Below are 20694 nucleotides of genomic sequence, written 5' to 3' on the forward strand. Positions count from 1 at the left end.
GTCATTCTTTCAATGAAATGACCCAAGAAAAGGTGGCTACTTCCGACCACAATCCAAACACTCATTCATGGACCTTTTTGGAAACAGTCAATATTAAGCATACAGCAGAAGTAATTATTCAGAGTTCCCATAGAAAATATGTTTACAACTCTATCAAGGATATCTGTAAGAGAAATTTCTCCCTCTTTCCAATTCTGAGTGTTTGATGGCAAAGAAAAAGATGGAATAGGAATTTGATGCTTCTTCCTTTTCTTCATCTTAAAGCTCCAGCATATTTGTATATTGCAGCTTTTATACCATTAGTACAAACACCAGCCAGGCATTAAAGAGGATATATCCAGGTTATGATGAAGCTAGTTTGGACTGTGCAGACTTTCTAAGAATGTCTTGGGACCCTTAAGAGTCCAAATCACACTTGAAGGTTTAGTCAATTATATTTCAGATTGATTTAAAGAAGAATAAGATTATTATGGAGTATAGGTCCCCCAAGAACTCACAAAGCATGGAGTTTGTATGCATGAGAAGACATGAAGCACAGGTTTGTCTGAGTCCTGACTTCAGGGGTATGGCTTTGTTGAGACCAGCTTCTCTCCATATTTAGGGATATAAATAAAACCAGAAAAAAATGATAGTAAGAATGAGAAAGAAGGATATTTCTTCTACCCTAGCAATCTTCCAAACAGAATCCCACTTAATCTCTTAAAGTGTTTACGGTAGCATATGTCTGAAAGCAGAAAATACGAGCAAATGATTTCTCAAGAAGCTTCAAATTCTAATGTTATCATTTTGCGGTCCAAGATTACAAGACAATATCTCTAAGCATGCTCGTCTTAGGTTCAGAAAGAGTTTTTTGAGGCTGATTTGCAAACTCTTTGATAATACAATTTTTTTCAATTTTTTTATTTAGATTTTTATTGTGATTAATAGAAGGGTTACATTATATTCACCAGGCAGAAGGTGCATTACTTCACAAACATTGACACCCTTTCTCATGACATGGTCCCCATTTCCCTCCCCCTTACCCCCATTCATCTTGATTTCCCCTTTCCCTATCCAATTTCAAATAACCAATTAAGCACAGATAAAATATATCAGATAACAAGGTGAAATATTGTAACAATATGAGATAACCAAGGGATAGCAAAAGAGATGAGAGATAACATAGTACATTAAGGACAACAATCACTCATTAGATGACTTTTGTTTCCTTATCCTGGAGGTCCTTACATTTGGTGTCATACTATTTGGCCTTATGTCTCTAGATTTTGTTCTATTGTAAATCTCTGCTAGAAGACCCCAAGGTTTCTACTGATTTTGAGAAACGAGGAAGACTCTTGGGCCTATGTTCCTTAGAGTCTGGCTTATTTCATTTAATATGATATTTTCTAAGTCTTTCCATTTCCTTAGAAATGGGGCGATGTCATTCTTTCTGACAACAGCATAAAATTCCATTATGTATAAATACCATATCTTATTGATCCACTCATCAACTGTTTTTTTTTCAGTTTTATATGACTTCTCAATACCCCTTGCAAGATGCTGTCCTTAGTAATTTTTCGGCTTAAAATTGAATCAAATATTGAGAAAAATGGCACTGTTAAGGGTCCCATGTCGTTGACACAGATGCTAAACACTGAGGGGGGCAAGAAAACGCCAGAATTATGCCTTCCTCCCAGCTTTAGTAAATGCAGTTCAGACTCAGAAGGTCTTTGATTACTGTCCACCATGTATTGTGGCTCCAGAAAAATGGATTTGGCTCTTATGCATACTGCAACTGTGAGAACCAAATAAACTATGCTGTAGTTATGAGGATTTCCTACAGGAGCTCGGGGCATTCTCTTCTGACCTCCACCATTTTGAAGTTGTTAACCACATGATAGAACTGGGAGTATCTGAAATAGAGGAGAACTGTCTATGGTTCATATAGGCTTGGGTTTGCTGTGTACATACATGATGCAATATTCTTAATAGAGAAAACATAAATTACATTTTATGTTTACAAAATGTCTATTTTTAAAAGCCTGTTTTTAACCTCACATGGGCCTCTTGAAATTGGCATGCAGTTGCAAACAAATATATTCATTAGTAGAAAAAATCTTGCTGCCTATCATCAGTATTTTAAAAATGAAAGTGTAAATGGAGTTTCGCATACATGAAGAAGATGAAAAGCAGTAGTCCTGGCTGGCCACGAGTAGCTCACACATGTAATCCTAGCTACTCAGAATGCTGAGATCAGGGTTTGAAGCCCGCCCTGGGCAGGAAAGTCTATGGGCTCCTATTCCAATTAACTCCCCCCAAAACAGAAGTGGCACTGTGGCTCAAGTGGTAGAGTGCCAGTCTTGAGCACAAAACTCAGACACAGTGCCAAGGCCTTAAGATTATGTCCTAGAACAATCACAAAAAAGGTCTGTCTTAGTTATTTTGATTCTACAAAGAGTACAGCTATACAGGAAAATGACAGGTGAGTGGGTGCCTCATGTGATGGTATGTGCCTCTACTTACAACACTCTTGCTGAAGCAAAAGAGTTACAACTTGATGGCTGGGAGAGGCTACAAATTCCTACAAGCATTGCCAGGTAGTGGTGGAGCTTTCTGTGTAGCACAAAATTGATGCATATCTCCTCAGTTTTCCTAGTGATGTTGCATTAGCTGTGCATTGGCTAAAATTTTTAATCTCTTCCTCTTCATCTGTGAGATGAGGATACTGCAGTTGTGTGTGTGTTTGTGTTTGTGTGCACATGCATGTGTATGTGTTCATACACATTCTTACTGGGCCCTTATCTCACTGAGCTCAGTTTTCTTGGTATAGCTGGCTGTCTAACATAGCCAGGCAGCTTTTCTGCCAGATTGTCTTCAAACCTTGGGGTTTCAGCCTTCTGAGTAGCTAGGATTATAGGAAAGAGCCACCAGTGTACCCAGTAAAACTGCTTCAAGAGATAATACAAAGCATTTAGTTTGATGCCTCATGCATAATGTATGACAAAACTATTAAATGTAATTTTGGTGGTGGTGAGGTTAAATTTGAAACTATGTTCTAACTTTTGAGTTACTGGTAATATGTTTTTAAGGTGGTGCCATATAGCAAAGCAGTTTCTGAATAAATTGCATCTGGATTAGCATCACCACCTTCAACATTCTCACCCCCCTTCAGCTCACCGCTTCCCTTACTTCCCATAATTTTTGGTACACACAATGAATTTTTTTATTAAAGAATTTATTAATGTTGATTTTTACATCATATTTTAAATGACAAGTTTAACAAACAAGTGTTCAAGGAGGGAATCTCTATTTACAATCACTGGGACTTAGTATTTAGAACTTAATCAAAATTAGGCTAAGATTTTGCTCTATTGCAAATCTCTGCTAGGAGAGCCCTGAAAGGATCTCTAGGATATAGAAACATAAGCCATATAATGAATGATTGTTCTTCTTAAGGTACTATGTTATCTCTCATCTCTTTTACTGTCCCTTGGTTATCTCATATTGTTACAGTATCTCACTTTGTTACCTGATATATCGGATATATTTGTATTTGGTTATTTGAAATTGGATAGGGAAGGGGGGAAAACAAGATGAGGGGTGGGGGTGGGGGGGAGGGAAATGGGGACCAAGACATGTGAAAGGGTATCAATGTATGGGAATTAATGCACCATCTATCTGGCAAATATCATGTAACCCTTCTATTAATTATAATAAAAATATATGAAAAAATAATATGTGAATTAGGAAATTGACATCAGAAATTATCATGGATGCTATAAAACAGAGGATTTGTTGATAGACTGATGAGTTGAAGCTAAGGCTCTTGTCTAGTCAATTTTAAGTGATGATGACCTTTTAGGAATTGAAGAATGGGAAATAAGAAAAGTCTATGGCCATGCAAAATAACTAACCATTTTTCAAAGGATCCTATAGTGAAGATACTTACTTTGACAAATTTTGCTCATTCAACAAACACTGGTAAAGATAATTCAGTACCTTAGTATCCCCAAGGAAATAATAATCAGATTGGCAAACATTGCTACACATTTCCTAATGCAGACTTTAAAAGTCAAGCCATGTTTCAATTGGCATTAATTGCTGATTTATGAATTCTAACCATCAAAATGACTTGAGATTAGAAGGTGCCATGTTTAGAAAAAGTATTCTGTAAAAAAAAATTAGGTTAAGAGTTCGTATGTCATAGAAACATATTAATTTATGAAATAAAACATTATGTCTATAGAGTCATAGGTTTTTATGTCTATATAGTTATGTTTACATTTCCATTACCATGTCCATAGCTTTGGGTATGCAGTTATTGAGTCCTCGCTCTTGTACTCTTTGGATTTAATAGCCACATATTAAGGATACCATGCACCTTTTGTTCCTTTGATCTTGACTTGTATCACTCAACATGATTTGCTCTAGATTCATCCACTTCCCTGTGAATACCATTATTTTATCTTGTCTGTTGGCTAAGTAGAATTCTATTCTGTATATATACCACATTTTCTGTATCCATTCATCTGGAGTAGGGCATCTGGATTGTTTCCATCGCCTGGCTATTGTGAAAGTGCAGAGATGAACATAGCTGAGCAGGTGTCCTTGTAATATCTTGGGTCTTGATGTTTAGGATAGATGCCCAGAAGTGGTATGGGGGGATCGTAGGGAAGGTCTATTTTCAGTTCTTTAAGAAACCTCCACACTGCTTTCCAGAGTGGCTGAACTAGTCTGCATTCCCACCAGCAGTGCAGTAGGATTCCTTTTTCTCCACAGCCCCGCCAGCACACACACAATGAATTTTTGACTGAATTCTCCTCCCCTCTTCCCTTCACCCATCTACTACTCTCTCTTTTTGTTCTCATGGCCCCACCTTGCCTATACACACTGAGTGTTGTTGATTTTGTTCAACTTTCGCCTAGTCTTTCTAAAAGATGAAGTCTATCATGTATTATACTTCCATTGATTCACTTTTAACTACCTGCATACCACCCAACAGGTTTATTTCAAGTTTCACAGGTACATTCTATCTATCTATGAAGAAAATCATTCAACCTTTGTTTCTCTGGTCTGGTTTACTTCAGTAAACATAATTTTCTAGTTCTTTCTGTTTCCTTGCAAATGGTACAAAAGCATATTTTTCTGGGCAACTAGTTTCCTTTTGTGATTTTTACACATTTGCTTTTGTCTGTCAGTTTGTATGTATGTAGCTCTGTCTGTCTTTTTGCTACACAGGGGAAAGTTATGGCATGGCTCAAAGTTCTGGCATTGAAGGGCAATGGCCTTGCTCTTTTCTTTGGCAGAACTGAGATTGTTAGACAGGTTTTTATAGCTGATCCATACCTGCTGTTACCTTTGCATTTCTTTTATCTTCTTTTTGCAGTGGCTATTATCATTTTTTCTTATTAAAACTATTTTTCTATTAGCTAGCATACATTAACTGTATAAAGGGGTTTCATAATGTACTTTGGCCAAATTTACCCCTTTTTGTTATTTTTCAGATAAGGTTTTGCTTCCTATCTGGACTGTGATTCCTTTATTTTTCGCTTCCTGTTGTAGCTTGCGAAAACAGCTATCTACCCCTGTGTCCAGCTATAGATTGAGAAAGGATACTGTGAAACTTTTCTACTTGAGCTGGCCTTGAGTTATTGTCCTCTCATTCTTAGCCTCCCATGTAGCTAGAATTACAAGCATGAGCCATCAGCACCTGACTGGTCCTTCTTTTGAAGTATCTGGAAAATAAAAATAAAAGTTCCGGCTGGGAGTGCTTGCCTAGCATGCACAAACACCCGATGTGATTCCTCAGTACCACATACATAGAAAAAAAAAAACGCCAGAAGTGGTGCTAAGGCTCAAGTGGTAGAGCTCTCGCCTTGAGAAAGCCCAAGGACAGCGCTCAGGCCCTGAGCTCAAGCCCAGGACTGGCTCCCACGAGATCCCGGTCAGTTGCTGCTCCTTATCCTGCGCAGATGATCTGTGCCAGGATTCCAAGCGTGTTTACGGCTATAACCACTGAGGCATCTGCCAGAGCTTTCATGGCTAGGAATTAAGCAGGAAAGTCTGTATTATGTCTAATAATAGCTCTGGAAATTTTCCTGAGACACTTGCCAGCAAGTCCTAGACTTAAGAGGCACAGCATAGAACTAAAGCAAATACATTGCTCTCATTCTCACTAGTAAATGTGTTGTAATACCAGGAGTATATCATTTGTTATGACTCATTTTCTGTATATGGTGGGAGGGAGGTATATGTAAGGAAAAACAAGACAAAGAAGAAAAGAGAGCAGAAAGGAAGGAAAAGAAAGGAATAAAGGTAGTTATTCTGGGAATGGAACCCAGATCTTCACATATGCTAGTTATGTGCTCCATCACTGAACTACATTTTTCTCTCTTGCTAAGATTTCTCTGTTTTCACTTGTAGTGTTCTTAGATTTTTAGCCAAGAATGCAAGATATGTTTATATTAGTATTCTGGACATTTAATCCTTGGACAATTTCCAGTACACTACTGATTTTATCAACATAATAAAATAATACACTCTTGTTACACAAAGCATTCATGTGGATGATTTGTGGACATTAGTTTGTGAACATGTAACTGAGGTGCCCTGAGGGTGCATCAGAGACTCAAAGGATGATACTTTTAATATCCAAGGAACTGGTAAAAGGCTCTTGATAGAAAAGTTAATACGCTTTTGTTTACAGATGGAAAAGCTTGAGTACTGAGTTCAGGATTCTTTCAAGAGGGAAAATCACTGTGAAGTTTCTGAAATGTGAGGCCCTTCATTATTGGAAGAATGTGGTCACATGTCATATTCTTCTCAAGTATTGTTTTGTAGCATATTTTTACCCAAATCAATTAAGAACTGCTATAAGAATTACTATGTTTTTCTCGCCAATTTCCTTTCATCTTACTCTTTTCTTGTTGCATGGCATTGGAGACAGCTTTGAGTACAAATGACTAAAGATTGAAGATACATGTACTCAAGAGTATGGTGTGTGTGTGTGTGTGTGTGTGTGTGTGTGTGTGGTATATATGGTATATATATATCAACATCTATGAGCTTTATGAATAACATATTTAGCCCTGGAAATACATAGTCAGTACAAGAGAAATGATGATCAAAATAGAAAAATTAAGAAACAATTCTGTGGCAATTCTGTGGAAAGTATACAACCTACTAATTTTGTTTTAGTTGATTTCTATTTGAAACCCCAATTCTTTCCTAGCAAAATGTACTAATATATGAGTGTATGCAATTATAAGTATATCATATGTTTCCCTTTTTTAGAGTGTATGTTGGTTGTGGGGCTTGAACTCTCGGCCTGGGCCCTGTCCCTGAGGGCCTGTTCAGCTCAAGGCTACCACCCTACCCCTTGAGCCAAAGTGTAGCTTCTTTTTTTCTAGAGGTGAATTGGAAATATCAGTCATTAGTGCCCAGGCTGACTTTGAACCGAGATCCTCAGATATCAGCTTCCTGAGTAACTAGGATTACAGGTGTGAGTCACTGTGCCCAGCACATTTCCCTTTTTTTTAATGGACATTACATAAAGTAGAACTTGAAATGTATACAGGAAAAAGTTCATGAAGCTGGGTGCTGGTAGCTTATTCCATAATCTTAGCTACTCAGGATGTTGAGATCTGAGGATTGTGGCTCAAAGACCACCCAGACATGAAAATCTGTAAGACTCTTATCTCCAATAAATCACTCAAATGAAGCCACACATGGTGCTATGGCCCAAGTGGTAAAGTGCTAGCCTTAAGCAAAATAAGCTCAGGAAGCGTGTCTAGGCCTGACTTAAAGCCCCAGGACCAGCCAATAATATATATATGTACATATATATGTATATAAGTGTTCCAATAACCCCCCACCCAAAAAGAGTATGTTAAGTCACAAGTGCTTACAAATGTCAAAAAATTAAAAGTCTGACTAACCACACTAGAAGAAAGACTGAATTCATCTTTGTGATGTCTCTATATGTCCTTACAAAACCATTACTATCTAAAAAGGGATCAAGGAATATGGCACCATATTTATGTACATAAAAATATGCCACTATACCATTCATATTTTGTGATTTTATTTTATTTTCTGATTACTTATATTTATAATTCATTGTGATTTTTTCCTTAACTTGGATAAACGTTCATTGCCTTGCCTAAGTTTGTATTTGTAATTTCATATTTATTATCTAAAAGAGGGCTTTACCTCAAATTATTTAGACATAGTTCCCTCAAAATCTGAATTTGCTCAGTCCTCTGTTCACATAAAGTGTACATGTAGAGTAGTCTTGTATGTAATCTTTCATTCTTATGCTTATGAATACTAATTATAAACTAGGTCATGACTAAGGATTATAGATTTAACATTTAATGGCAGATACTCTAATAAGTTGATAACTTTTGCTGTAAGAAATTTCACATGTTTGCAGCCAGCACTGTGTAACACATTTGTATTCTGTGAGTGCTCTGAATCTTTCCTGAGTAACTCAGAATCAGTTTAAATGATGAGCAGAGCCACTCCTCTTTAGGCTTCTCTAGAAAAATGTCTTTAGGAATGGTTCAGGAAATACAGAAGAGCCCAGGACATACTCAAAAGTGGGGAAGTGAACAAAGACTATTATGATCGTGTAAGAAACAAAAAAGCAATTATGCTTAAAAAAATAAAACAGAGCAACTAAACCTTAGAAACTGTGTTCAGCTACTATATACTATTGAAATCAAAATGGAAGTTCTTCCAAAAAGTATGAACCAAACTTCATATGATCCATTTATAACAGTGCTAGGTTATACTAAAAAGAATTTAAGTCAGTATCCAATAAAAATATATTCTTACCTATATTTATCACAGCACTATTGCAATATCCAATTTATACAATCTTCCTTCATGACCATAAACAATAGAGTGGACAAATAAATCTAATATATGTATACAGTGAAATATCTTCCAGCCACAAGAAAAACATAACCATGTCATTTACAAGAAAGTGGTTCTGATAAGAAATCATTGTGTCAAGCAAAATAAGCCAGACTTAGAAAAACATGTATTGTGTGTTGTCTCTCATATGTGGTATTTTTATTCTTTTCAAAAGAGGAGTGGGTCTCTTCCCTATTAGGGAACAAGGAAGTAAATAATAGGAGAGGCAGATGGGTATATGAATAATAAGAATAATAAACATTATCTACCTACCTTACATACATGTATGAACATATAATGAAGAACATTTCTTTTACAATTGATATTTAGGTTTAAAAATAATTACTTGGCTCATGTCATAGGAAATAATTTAAAAATTTAACAGCTGCAAGTAGTTAAATCAAATCTGTAATATCTGTCATTGTGGTAGGGCACCAACAAGTAAAATAAGACAAGAAAGCCTCTCTAAAACTGATTAGCAGAAAGACATCCTGCATCTCATCTTTCTTGTACAAAGTGCAATTCAGTTTAAATACTTAACTGAGAAAAAATGTCTTTTCTATAGAAGTCCAGACAATGCCCAGCACATTTAATAAAATAATTACACTATCATTGTTTCACTTCCCCTGTTGACATAATGAAAAATAGGTGCTTTAACCATCTGGTGAAAATTTTATGGAGAATAGTCTTGAAAATTATCCAGGAACAACTAAGCCTACTAATTACAAAAAAGGGAGAGAAAGAGAACAGAATTGTATCTTCCGATACAATTCAGTAACAAATGCAGTCCCACTCAAGAAATATATTTGTCAAAAGCTAGAATGCACACCTGATCAAACCTCCAAGGTCACTACCAATTTTCAACAAACAGAAAAATAAGGAATCTATGACATGATAGAACCAACCAGAAAAGCAATTTCAGATTTTCCCTGGAAACCAAGGAAAAAAATCCAAAATGTAAGACAATACAAAGTAAAGACTCAATTTATTTCATAAATAAATGCAGAGCAAGAAAAAGATAGTGAAAATATAAAATTTTCCTATTAAAAAGGGTCATAATGGTATTGCTATAATAATTAGAGTGTCTTAGAAAAATAAGCCAATGTGTTTATAGATAGAACCTCTATAAGTAAAAATAGAAAAATAACCAGTTCTTGCTTTGGAGTGGTTTTAATATTTTTGAAAAGGGGAATAAAGCTGAGCATATTTGGAAAGGCTTCCTGCCCAGAATTTCTATAATTAGTTAAAATTACAGGTTTGGGGCATGGTGTCATGTACCTGACAGAGACCTACCAAACTCTAATTTGGTTTAGTGTTAATTGGTAGGGTGGGAAGTAAATGTGGTATGATTGCAGCTAGACTACAACTGTTTGTTAAAGTTAGGGCTGGCTGTCCAGTAATATCCAACTTTGCAAATATATGGTGAGAATGAAGTGCTATCTTCAAATTGACATGGTAAAACGGCTATAGTTCCCATAGTCTTTCCTAGGGAATGTTGAGTCGCAACCAAGGTATTTCTAGCATGAAAAATTCTGAAGGATATCATGGCAAAATGCAAATGTTTCTATTCATATTTTATTATATTTAAGCATACTTATTAATAATGGCATTTCATGTTCCAAATTCCTTAAGTTGGATGCTTAACCCATGACGTTAGTAGCCTTTTTGTTTCTTGACTTTCTTTTCCAAGTAAAAACCTAAGATTAAGGTCACCAGTGAAAAAACAATAATGATCTAGGTTTTAAAACCAGTGAATTGTAACACACATACACACACACACACACACACACACATACATGCACGCACATGTGCAAGCGCGGGCACACACACACAAACACAAAGCTTTTTCATGTCATTGCAACTAAAAGTGGGTGGAAGCTGAATTATAAATCAAGCCCATTCTACAGTCCAGAGACATGAATACTAAAGGCATTAGATCTTTGATTTATATGTGAAATGATGTGTTCATTTGGAGAATACAACATGAGGATGCATTTTCCCCTCTAAGGAAAAGTTTTGTAGAGCACAAATCTACATATTTTGGGTGGTTGAGCAAATACTAAAAAGATGAGAAGCAGTATCACACATCCCCCACCTAAGGCAGCTGTCCATTCCATCTCCTTTTATCTAGAAATAATAGTTCTCCTTTAGGCCATTAAGTCATATGCTCCTTAGAAACTCAAACTTCTGTTTACTAAAATAATGCTATTTTTAGGACATTCAACTACCATGGTTCATAATGAGTATGTTTTAAGAAATAAAATGCAACAGAATAGAAACTGCCACCGTGTGTCACACATATCAGAGATTAAATCCTACTTAGGGAAATATATTTCGGGTGTGTATGTGCATGTATAAAAAAGTTTGTATGAAAAATATTCTGAGATGTGAAGTAAAATGTATCCCTTAGTCAGGTAAAAAGAATAGAAATGTGATGCTTCATATTGTACAATACAAATATCTGGCATAATAAAGTAACTACTTGCATTTCTGTGGTCCCTATAACAATGATATTTACATGAACAAATCTTGACTTTTTTTTTTAAAGAAACAATATAGAGTTGACAGCCTCTGTAGGCCTCCCTAGAGCTCGCAGACATGCTGATGCTGGTCAGAAGGTAAAGGGTTCAGTCTTGGGACATGGTTGTGAATATTCATCAGCTGTTTTTAGTTCATCTTCTCTGAAATAGGGATTATATTACTATGTGAATTGTATACTTATCTCATAATAAAGTAAATAAACACACACACACACACATATATATTGTCAAGCTTATTTTATCTCTCATTAATGATAATGGTTACATTCCATCCCATCATAATATTTAGTCATTCTTATTCCTCAGGTTATTTACTTACATTCTGCTTTCCATAAAGGGTATGCCCCAGTTTATGGAACAAATAAATAAGAAAATAATGACTGAATTACTTGTTAAAATAAATAAAAGCATTATACCAAAGATATATATATATACACACATTTATATACTATAAAATGAATAAAGAAGGGAAAAATACATGAACAGTCTGTGAATTATTTCATAGTTCTCTCTTTCAGTTTCACTCTTGCAACTGAAATTTCTAGCAGGCAAGTGAAAGAAACATAAATCATCTACATGATTCTTATTATTAAAGAAAGAGACAGCCTCGAGGAAAGCAAAGGTTGATTTGTATTTACAACAAAAGGTATTTCTCACATGAACTTTCATGTGAGAAACCGAGTCTGGACTAGACAGTATCCACCCAGCTCTCCAGAAGGAATTAGAATAATGAATTTCACTTCTGTGTCTCCTCCATAAATTCTGAAGGCTTTAGAATAAAATCTGTAGGAAGACAGGAAATAATAGCTCAGTCAGGTAATCTTTTGCCTCCTTTGAAGCTATTCCTTAGAACATTTTGAGGAATTTCTTCAAACAATTTGTATTTTCAAACAATTTGTACCAGTTATCTCTAACAATTTATATTTTATTTTGTGGGTCATGGGGCTTGAACTTGGCCTGGGTGCTGTCCCTGAGCTCTTCAGCTCAAGGCTACCACCCTACCCTTGAGCCAAACCTCACTTCCCATTTTCTAGAGGTTAATTGGAGATAAGAGTCTCAGGTCCTTTTGTGCCAGGCTGGCTTTGAACCGTGATCCTCAGATCTCAGCCTCCTGAGTAGCTAGGATTATAGACATGAGCCACTGAGCCTGGCCTTCTCAAACAAATTTTTAACTAACCTAGAGTGATACTATGAAATTATTTTCTTTGTTGTGGGACTACCTAATAGGAATCCAGGGTTGTTGGCTTAAATAAAGCAAATCCATCTGCTTTATAAATAGTTATGATGAAGACACAACTGGTCAGATATTAGAACAATATGCTCTGATGGAAATTGGCAACTTTTCAGAATTTCTCTCTGGGAAAGAAAAAGCCACACTGCCTCCACACAGCTGTGGGCCAGAATGCAGCAGCTTATTGACCGCTTTGATTATCAAGATATCTTCTAGAGACGTTTCACACAGATGGAAGTGTTGTTTGTCCAAAATTTTGTTTGTTTCTTTTCTGTATTGCTGCTAAACATGAATTATTGCTCATTCTATTTGTACAATTCTTGAATTTTTTTTAGATTCAATACATGTTAGGAGGTACCAGTAGTTTTCATTCAAAAACTCACAAGTGAAATAGTAGTAAACTAGAAAGGCACAGGGCCTAGCACTGAAAGCAACTGACAGAGTCATATAGATAGTTACAAAACTTTTACTTTGTACAGTGGTAGATGCCTCCTCTCAAGATCTTGACATTGTAAACAGTAATCCAATAGTGATGGATCCCCCAAAATGGAGGGAATAGAAGCGTTCCACACATCTGAGAAGAATTCTTGAAAGAAGCCTATGATGGTTGATGGGACAAGGGATATTGCACTATGACTGATGCTACGTTGGAGCAGGAGAAGTATGGCACATACCTGGTGTATGGATAAAGGAATGTTCACAGGAAAGACTAGATACATGATTACTCCTGATGCACCTGAAGGAAAAGTAGATTACTGAAAGTGAGAGGTGGGGAGAGCAAACAAGGAACAATAAAACAAAATATCCTTCCAGGCATGGTGGCTCACACCTGTAATACTAGCTACTCAGGAAGGCTGAGATCTGAGGATTAAGGTTCAAAGCTAGCCCGGGTACAAAAGGACCTAAGACTCTTATCTCCAATTAACCTTTAGAAAATCGGGAAGTGGGGCTTGGCTTGAGGGTAGGGCAATAGCCTTGAGCTGAAGAGCTCAGGGACAGCACTTAGGCCAAATTCCAGCCCCATGACCCACATACACACACCCAAAAATATCCTTATGCTGGAGGGATAAACTTCAGAAAAGCATAGAAACAACTTCCTTTTTGTGTTTAAAACATGTTGACAGGAAGATAACATAAAGTTATATTTCTAACTCTTTTAGCGTCTAACAACTCATAAATAAATGATTTGTAATTTATTTGTGTAACAATCACATTAAATTCCTAGTCAATGAGAAATGGATGTGCTATTTGTTATAGCAGTGAAACAGTTTTCTAGAAGAGCTATTAGGGAGCTCAGAGAATCACCATGAAGCCTGAACAATCCAGCTCAGGAGAGTAGATGAAGCTAAGTTAAGCAAGGAAGCAAGAAACTTATGACAGAGATCCATCTGGGAAAAGCAAGACGATTGATTCCATTAAGTGCTGGCCACCACTGGTCAGCACTGCTTCTCCCCAGTTTGCAAATGCTTCCATCTCCAGAGTATCTTGTTCCCTGTTGCTGCATCTTGATGTGGAGATTTTGATTTTGAGCATGGAAACCAATGGCTATAATACCAGGATTCAAAAGGAACCTAAGATGGAGCTCAGCCTTGAATACACAGAGAATTCCAAGCCACCCTGAGCTACATAGCAAGACTCTGTCTCATAGAACATGATGATGGGAGGGTTGAATGTAGATCTGTGATAAAAATACTTGCCTAACAGGTACACGGTCCTGGATTCAACTTTTAGCACAATAGCTGATAAAAGGGTTTGTGCTAGAAGGCTTCAGAGGAAGCCTAAATCATAGCCTCATGAAATGCTAAAAGTGTGGATCTAGACATTTGGACTCACCATAAGAAATGGACCTTGCCTACCACCAAAACTCACAAGATGCCAATTTCTTCAGAGACAAAAGGTTTAGTTTGGGATCATGGATGGTGGAGAGGACACAAATCTCTGCTGTAATTATTCCCTTTCAAACATTGTGAATCTCTTGTGTTCTCGGATGCTTTTGGGAGTCAAATTCTCAGGCCAAAATTAATCCAGTGAGTCTGATTTTCTGTTCCATTTAAAATAATGTAGTTCAAACTTGCCTGTGGCCATTTCCACAGCAATTTTAGTTTTTTTTTTATTGTTTTTATCAAACTCACTTTACTGTTAGAATGTGTATTTCAAATGGAATAACTGAAAAGAAAATAAACTGTTTGGAATGTTGGCATGTGTTTTATACCTATGTGGGCTCCCGGCAAAGTCTTCATAAAGATGGTAGAATCCATAAAGATTGACTGGCTCATGCAGGTGTCAATTGGGTAGTATGTCCTTCTCTCCACCAAGCACTCTGCCAGCTACCCCTCTCATTTCTATCGCTCCCATTCCTTCAGAAGGCTGGCCAGTTTCTCTCCATCCCTTGCTGGTTGACAGTACTTCAGTTATAGGAAAGCATACCAGACCCATGCTCTGATGTGGGGATTGTACAAGTGAAGACATGGAACAATTATTCAGCTACTAATGATTTAAAATCTTTGCTCTTATATTTATAGGTTAGAATCACATAATATTCTAAAAATGAAGAATGAGAACCAAAATAATTTTTCCTAGGTTCTAAAATACACAGTTGGAACCAAAATCATTTCTATAACCCTTCCTGGGAGGTTGCCTTCCCAAACCATTCAAGCCTAAACATAGAAAATAAGACTTATTTTTAACGTTGTTTCTTCTGAGTTATTCCAGGAACCTTTTCCTAAGGATTTTCCAGTGTCGTTAAATGCCACAGACAGAATATGTGGTGTACACAGCCAGATTTTTGTCTGCGTTATTCTTAGAGATAAATACAGGAAACTAGAAGCTTGTTATTTGCACCATTCCAAGACAGACTAAAGACATCAGTGTGGACTGTCACATTACATTACAAGGTCATGTCTTGAGAGCTGGGTCATTGCATCCAGAAGACTTTGAACTCTTCAGAATTCATACTCAAAACCATATTACTTTTTCTTTATCTTTCAGTTTATTTTTCATTAAAAGAAAAAAATAACAGGTAGAATTTTAAGTAACTGGAAGATCAACTAATTGGATGTAAACTAAAGAAGTTATAGCATACTATTTAGTATTCTGTAGAGGAGCCAAGAGTCCTGATGAAACTGTGGCTTCAGTCATTCGCAAGTATAGTCATGTGCTATGTCAAGACATTGTAGTCAATTTCAGTATGATAGTGATTCCATCAGGAAATAATAGAGCAGAAAAATTATATGTTCTGGGGATGTGGCCATTGTAACATTATAGCCTGATGAATTACTCAAATGGTCTGTGATGGTGATGGGGTAAATTCCCTATTCTTCACTGAGACATGTAAAAGTATAACACTTGTAATTATGTATGGTACATACTACTCAAGAATGAGAGTAAGCAATTATGTCACTGATTTATAATCCACAGTACTATTAATTATTAATTATACTATTTCTTAAATAAAACATCACTCAGAAAACAGTATGCCATGTAAAGCCAACAGCAAAACACAGATCTTTTTGCATTGTTTCTTGATCAAAAGGGCAAGTTGAGTGATTGATCTATATCATCTATTTTTGTCTAAGTTTGCTCTTTAAAGTTTACCTAACAAAACTGTCTAAGGATACATTCCCCAAAAGATTATCCCATCTTTATGTGACACATGATGTATAATTATACAGTTCCTGAAGTTGCAGGAACACTAAGATTGTATCATGTGGTCCAGTGATGGTAGTAACATTTCCCAAGAAGCAAGCATTCCACATATTTTTATCAGTGGCCTAAAAGAAGATAGTAAGTTAGTTTATTGCCAAAGTGATTCTTAGTTTTATAGGTTTCTCAAAATACGATATCAAAGGTGTGACTTAGAGGATCTATTATCCCTAAGACAAAATTCCAGAGGGAACATTGAAAAGCAAAATTCCATGTGAATCCAATCATTTGTTTTCCTTTTTCTCTGAGACCTACTACAAGGCCAACGTTCTTCACCAGAAAGAAGACTGAGAAAGGGAACTTGGAACAGTATGATAAAATTAGTTGGCATCCCAGAGAGGTCTAAAGTTAAAATTAAGTCTTATTTTCCAACTCAGGTTTGAATGGCTTGGGAAAGCATCCTCCCAAGAAGAGGGAGAAAAGGAATTTGGAAGGGTACTGATAGGTAGATCTGGCTAAGTTGGGTGAGATAAGTTGGTGCATTTCTTCCCATCTTGCTAGCTTGAAATCAGTCATAGTGGGATATTTACAGCATAGGCTTTGATCAGTGTTAGATATCAGGAATCCTTCTCATCCTCAGTCAGTTGTCAAAGTTTAGTAGCATTCCATTGGTTACCTACAGCTGAAAGGAAATTTTTGTGTCACATTGTTACTTCTTAATTCTTCCTTGTCAGACCTGAAGAAATAAGACAGACTAAAATCTATCTGATTTATTCTTGATATACTAAAGATTTCCAGAATTGGAGAAAACAGTTCTCTCAAAGTTACACAGTATGCATTTGTTTATTGGAGAATTTTAAGTTTTCCCCATGCATAGTAACCTTTCAGTCAAAGTAGGGCAAAGAGAATAGAGAGTATTTCTGAATACAAAAGTTAACTATGGGGGCTGTGAGCGTGGCCTAGTGGTAGAGTGCTTGCCTAGCATGCATGAAGACACAGGTTCAATTCCTCGGTATTACATACAGAGAAAAAAAGCCAGAAGTAGTGATGTGACTCAAGTGTATAGCTCCAGCCTTGAGAAAGCCCAAGGACAGTATCCAGGCCCTGAGTTCAAGCTCCAAGACTGGCAAAAATATAAATAAATATGCCAGTGGTTCATGCGTATAATCTTTGCTAGAGGCCAAGAAATGAAGATTTAGTCAGAGCCAGCCCAAGCAGGTAAGCCCATGAGACTCATAGCTCTAATTAACAACCAAAACCCTGAAAGGGAGGTATAACTCAAGTGGCAGAGCACTATCCACAAGCAAAATTACTCAGGAACAGTGCCCAGACCCTGAGATCAAGCCTCTGGGCCAGCACACACACCAAAATAAATATACTTTATGGAAACAGATATCTCAATTAAGTCTTTTTTTTTGCCAGTCTTTGGCTTGAGCTCAGGGCCTGAGCACTGTCCTTGGACTTTCTCAAGGCTAAGAGCTCTACCACTTGAGCCTCAGCACCACTTCCAGCTTTTTTCTATGTATGTGGTACCATGGAATCGAACCCGGGCCTTCGTGCATGCTAGGCAAGCACTTTAACCACTAGGCCAAACTCCCAGCCCTCAATTAAGTCTTAACTAAGTGGTTTGCATGCTTAAAAAACCACTATAGTTTTTACAAATCTGTGATGATAGGGTTCGAATTAGTGAATCAATTCACAGTTTGATATTTCAAAATGTACTTATCATCATGGAAATTAGGAAAACAAAAAATTAGAAAAACATAAGAAAAATATTTTAAGGCCATAAATTATGGAAACGCTACTAGGTTGCAAAGATGGCAAGCAGAAAATGCATTTTTCTCATCCTTGCACACTCCACAGATTATACCTATAGCTCTGTGAAGAGGCTTGTAATGAAATATTGTGATTGCTGATGACAGACTATATGTGAATTAGTTGTATGTATATGACATGGTCACAAACATAAAAAATGAGATCAATTTTATTCAAGCAATTGCAATAAAGAATGCACAGCTGATCTGATCTGAAGATCAGTATGTATCTGACCTTAACTTTGTATAGGGAGGAGTTACAAGTTGATGGGGTGAGGGTGGAATTTACAGTTGAAATTTTACAATCAGGGAAATCTTAGACAGCTGGATAGCAAATGCTTATCTCTAGTTAGTTTCAGGGAAAAATCAGTTCTAATCTTTGCTAATCACTCTTGAAATGAAAAAGCAGGAAATCCAGTTGGCAATCATTCTCTGTTGGTTCACTTCATTAAAGGCCCTGGGTTCAATCCACAAGTAGTTGACTAGGGCAAAAAGTAAATGATCAGTTTTTACCTTTGTCAGTAGGAACAGGCAAAAGAGCAATGTCTGTGTTTGACCTTGTCAATATTTAAACCTCTCAGTAACTTGTAATATAGCATCATCATTGTTTTTCTAAAACCAAAATTGAAATTTAAGAAGATAAGAGACTTGAAGTCACATAGAGAATAAATGGAATTGCATCTTGTAACTTTCTGATTATCCTTTTACTATACCCCAATATGCATATTATACTGACTGCTTGCTTTGACAGCAAATGTTAAGCTTAGTAGAATTTTCATTTATTTTCTATATGTGTATTTTCATACTTATACTTCCTAGTTTGGATACAATGATTTTCCAGGAACCATATCTGAATGTTTAAAATTAACACACTAGTGGTTTATAAAAACAGTATAGCTTCCCCCCCCTCTTTTAAATTTACCTTTCCATTGAATCAGCAGAGAAAAACATAGGTTTTTTCCTAGTTCTTACAGATTTAGAGTTAATGTCTACAGTGATTACTCTTGCAATAATCCACAAGGTATATTTCAGTGTTAAGTATTGCTATTTTCATATCTGCTTTTGGAGTGCTTGAGAGGATGGTAGGAGTTCTTTAACGGAGTTTCTTGTCTGTATGGAATAAGGAGGGGAGAATAGGACATACATACGTATATAATTTAAAAATCAGTAAAGAAAAGATCAGTAATGTGACCAATTACTTTAGGAAAACACATGCAGAATATATATTTTTTCTCTTGGAAGTCTGTGTATCAGTTTATTTGTTAATGCAACGTCCCAAAGACTCTTACAGTGCTTTGGATACACCTAGCAATGAAGTTTTAGGATGCGTTTGAAATGTTCATTGGTACAGCAGGAGAATTTAATCTGGCTGGCCTGAATCCCTTGGCATCCATCCCATCCTCAAATTACTGTGCTAATTATATGTGTGAAGTGATAAAAGTTGTGCTAGTGATTTGTCCTAAGGCCTAGTCATCCAGATTTCTTTTTTTGAAAATTATGTTTTATATTATTATGTTAATAATAAGACCAGGTGTTGTTTCAAAGTAGCTGCATTATATTCTCTGTGTACTGAACCAAAACTCGAAACAACAAAAACCACCATATCCTGGCTGTGTTACCTTCATAGCAATTATGTCTATTTTGTATGAAAGAGAAAAATGGCCAGTTTAGAACCTGGAGCTGCAGAAATCAAGAAGTTTAGGGGAACCTTATTATTACTAGCAGTGGCAATGTGGGCTTTTCAACTTAGAGAGAAGATAACCAAGTCTATACCTTCCTGCTTCCTCTTGGTCTTGCATTTACGGATAAACTGTCTGCCCCCAAACCATGAATCGTAAGCTGAGAAATTCAGAAATTGTTAAGAGAGACTGTCAAAAACATTAATTCTCTCCATCATTTCCTATGTGTAGAACAGGAGAGCCATGGTCAGAGGAAGACAACCAAATGAAAATTAAGACCATTCAGCCAGAATTTATGAGTAAGGAGCAAGAAAGTGAAATAGAAGAACTAGGAACTGTACTCGCCACTGAAAGACAGGTGAATGATTTGTATGAGTCGTAGTTTCTAGATATTTTGGAGAAACGCAATCTTAGAAAATTGTTTCAAATGAAGTTATAAATATGGATAAAAATGGAACGGAATGACATTCAAAGCAAAAGGAATACAAAAGCATAAAGCTGAAAATATCATACATATTGGTCATGAAATGTTTTGTAGAGTGAAACATTAATAGTGAAAAACATGGAAGCTGAAATCAAGAAAACTAAAAAATTTTAAATTCAGTTCCTAAAATTATAAACGTTGACAAATTGATAGTCTCTCTAAAATAAGAATTAGGAGTTGTTAATTTTCTTTGATGTGGTTCTAGTATTTACTGAGCGTGAGGGTGATCTAGTTCTTAGTCTGGAACTGGTAAGCCTGACTCATCCGCAGTAAGAAGGAAGAGCAACAGAAACAAAAAGAGGTTAGAGATGACTAACAGATTGGAAAGAGTGAAATGTGATTTTGAGGTTTTCTAGCACAGCTGATTCTAGATTTACTTCCTTTTTTTCTTGTTCTTGACTTCCCG

General features: G+C 36.3%; 1 protein-coding gene and 1 long non-coding RNA gene across 6 annotated transcripts in view; one reads left to right on the forward strand and one right to left on the reverse strand.

Moving 5' to 3' along the window:
• Znf385b (zinc finger protein 385B) overlaps nucleotides 1-20694 on the forward strand; it is a 414848-nt gene that overhangs the window by 225223 nt on the left and 168931 nt on the right. The gene's annotated exons all lie outside the window — the stretch shown is intronic.
• LOC150056127 (uncharacterized) overlaps nucleotides 1-20694 on the reverse strand; it is a 51241-nt gene that overhangs the window by 5365 nt on the left and 25182 nt on the right. The window lies entirely within an intron of this gene.

Source organism: Megascapheus bottae, chromosome 12, assembly GCF_031878675.1.
Source record: "Megascapheus bottae isolate mThoBot1 chromosome 12, mThoBot2.hap1, whole genome shotgun sequence".
In the NCBI taxonomy this organism is placed as follows: domain Eukaryota; kingdom Metazoa; phylum Chordata; class Mammalia; order Rodentia; family Geomyidae; genus Megascapheus; species Megascapheus bottae.